Source organism: Penaeus japonicus, unplaced genomic scaffold (assembly GCF_977035675.1).
Source record: "Penaeus japonicus unplaced genomic scaffold, GWHDUDI00000001_assembly GWHDUDI00000035, whole genome shotgun sequence".
Lineage (NCBI taxonomy): Eukaryota > Metazoa > Arthropoda > Malacostraca > Decapoda > Penaeidae > Penaeus > Penaeus japonicus.
In genome coordinates, this window is record NW_028234437.1 from 14,210,866 (window position 1) to 14,214,157 (window position 3,292).

The window sequence follows — 3,292 nt, forward strand, 5'->3', positions numbered from 1 at the left end:
TACAGGGGTTTTCGAACACATAAGCCTAACACCTCGAGATTCTCAGACGCACAAGCCACAAGCCTGGGCTGCCCGCTCGCTCAACCCGAGCGCCAGGCTTGCCCTCATATTACGTCCCCAGCATCTGACGCAAAAACCACAAAACGTGTCATCACGTCAAAGGCTCCAATGGGTTAAAGCAGTCAATATAAATACTGTCTGTGAAAGAATCATTTCCATAATAAAAAAGTTACTCTTAATACATACATATGTTGTTATTTGGTTAATGACTATTTTCTCTATATTCATAAGCTCCTTTTCTATACACGACATTTTGCCTGGCTAATTTGAAAAACTGCACAGAAGAATGTGCATTTGAGTCATTGCACATGCATGGCAAGCTTTCAAGTTTCAGACTATTTCCTATAAATTTATTGCCAAAACCATTCCAAACGTCAATTAAAGCCAAAATATTCAATGATTTTGACAAAAGCAGACTGCAGAGGTTAATGGCCAAGCCAGACTGGGGGACTTGAGGGCCAGACAAGAAACGCAAGTCCTGGATGGCAGCCTTCACCTGATGCCCCTCCAAGTGCACTCCAAATTCGTCATATCAGTATCCACACAATGTCATCTCCATGTCATGACAACATTATATAATTTGCTGGATCTGGAAAAGTTAACCGCGAGTGACAGCCGATCTTGTCATTATTATGGGATTTTACTTCTAATTTGTGTGGTTAATTGTCATCATGTCTGATGGAGCCGCTAACTCCATCATTTATAAATTTGAAAGTGACAGATTTGTAACCCAATTTGACAGCTCTAATTACCTGCGTAACTTCTAGAACAAGATCCCTGCGTCAGATTTGTAAACAGACGCCATTGTAAGCCTCCGGATAGAATGTATTCACATTTCCTTGATTTGATGAGAGTGTTACTCATTAATGCCATACAGTGAGCGCAAATTTAAATTCAGAAAAATATACACTGCATTCTGATTGTTATAACTAAGAACACACTTATATATGTATGTATGTATATATATATATATATATATATATATATATATATATATATATATATATATATATGTGTGTGTGTGTGTGTGTGTGTGTGTGTGTGTGTGTGTGTGTGTGTGTGTGTGTGTGTGTGTGTGTGTGTGTGTGTGTGTGTGTGTGTGTGTGTGCATATGTATATGTGTGTATATATATATATATATATATATATATATATATATATATATATAAAACATTCTGCATATCTATATATAGTAACGAATATAAGTGCGGGCACGGGAGCGCGCATAAAACATGCAAACATGCATTGTTGCGTAGGCCCTGCACGTATATATAAACAAATGCCCATTCTCACATGAGTAGACCGGAAGGTCGTGAGATAGATCGGTGGATACAAAGATCTCCTAATAACATGCGAGACTAACTCAAACGCGTTATTGGAGATTAATGGTACCTCCGGACTAAAACTACTCCCCCCACCGTGCACAAGGCCGACAGGTGGGGGTACCAGGCCACACACCTCTTAAATATGATTTCCCAGTCAAGACAATGGCCCTCATTCCCCGGAAGCGAAGGAGCCCCTGGTCACAGCGGCGATCAGGATCGCTCCAGAGCAGAGGGCGCTAAGAATCTCCGGTTAGACCCAGGCCGCCTAAAGATGATGAACTTATGCACATACAATGTAAGGACCCTGAGAACAGAATCTGATCTTCTGACACTGCTTGAGGAACTTTCATTTATTAAATGGGATATTGTAGGACTTTCTGAAGTTAGGAGACTAGGCGAAGAGCAGAAATTACTAAATGATGGGCACTTATTATACTGGCGAGGTAAACCCTTGGATAGCAAACAAGAATCAGGAGTAGGTTTCTTAGTTCACAAGCGACTTGAAAAGAATGTTAGGGAATTCTATAGTGTGAGCGAAAGAGTGGTTTCTGTAATACTGAAATAAACAGATATAGCCTAAAAATTATCCAAGTGTACGCTCCTACCAGCAGTCATAGTGATGAGGAGATAGAGAGATTCTATGAAGATGTGCAAGCAGCTACCGATAGAGCAAAAACCCATTTTACCGTGATTATGGGGGATTTTAATGCCAAGATAGGAATAAGGGAAGATGGAGAAATATCGGTTGGGAAACATGGAATAGGCACCAGAAATGAGAGAGGGCAATGGTTGATAGAATTCGCCGAAGCTCGATCCCTTAAAATTATGAATACATTCTTCGAAAAGAGACCCGGGAGGAAATGGACATTGAAATCACCATCCGGCATTAAAAACGAAATTGACTTCATAATCACCAATAGGCGTGACATCGTACAAGACGTAACCGTTATCAATAAAGTAAATGTCGGTAGCGACCATAGACTGGTCAGGAGTAGAGTTAAATTACAGCTAAGAAGGGAACGAAACAAGCTCATACAGAAGCCTCTCGTTAATCTAACCAACATCAAGAATAGGGCGACGAAATTCAGTATCAACATCCGAAACAAATACTCAGCTCTCGAAGAAGATCTTGACATAAACCAAATGAACGACCAATTCAGTGATATATTAACGGAAGCTGCACTTGAAATAGGGGGTAAAGACGAAAAAGAAAGGTTCAGTAAGCTTTCGGTAGAGACGAAAGAGCTTATGAAACAGCGTAGGGAAATGAAAATAACATCAATCAGAGACAAGATAGAATCAACAGAGCTGACTAAGACGATAAACAAGAAGAAAGAGGATGTACGCAAATTTAACATACGAAAAATAAACGAAGCTCTGCTTGCCGGCACCAGCCTTAAGGCAACAAAGAGGAGGCTCGGAATAGGGAAAAACCAAATGTATGCAGTAAAGAAACCCAACGGAGAGGCGACATACAATAAAAATGAAATTATCAAAGTAATAGAAGACTTCTATCGCAACCTATACCACTCAAACGACCAACCACATACGGAGACAAACACAACAATTGGAGATGTTCCAAACATCACGGTAGATGAAGTAAATAGGGCACTAAAAAGCATGAAAAGAGGAAAAACACCAGGAGAAGACGGCATTAGTGTAGATCTTATTCAAGACGCAGGAGAGATTGCGGCAGTAAAGCTGGCCAGTCTTTATAACAGATGTCTAGACGTCGGTAAAATTCCGAAGGCCTGGAAAAACGCAATGATAATTATGATACACAAAAAGGGAGACACAAAAGACTTAAAGACAGTGGTCACACTGTGGAGGGAATTTCTTTTCAATGTAGGGAGTGAGGTGGGTTATACGTGTGGCATTGACCCTGAGTCGGGCCAACACCACCTCCT

General features: G+C 40.5%; 1 protein-coding gene across 4 annotated transcripts in view; it reads right to left on the reverse strand.

Moving 5' to 3' along the window:
* The window catches only part of LOC122242555 (BTB/POZ domain-containing protein 9), a 34,394-nt gene extending 33,466 nt beyond the window's left edge, over nucleotides 1-928 (reverse strand). For 2 of the 4 annotated variants that reach the window (XM_086531435.1, XM_086531434.1), the window contains exon 1: nucleotides 813-917. The gene's annotated coding sequence lies outside the window, so the exon portion shown is untranslated. Of the gene's footprint in view, nucleotides 1-812 lie in introns of all 4 variants that reach the window. The other 2 variants (XM_086531436.1, XM_086531437.1) reach the window with 2 other exon arrangements.
* Between the last annotated feature and the right edge of the window lie 2,364 nt (nucleotides 929-3,292).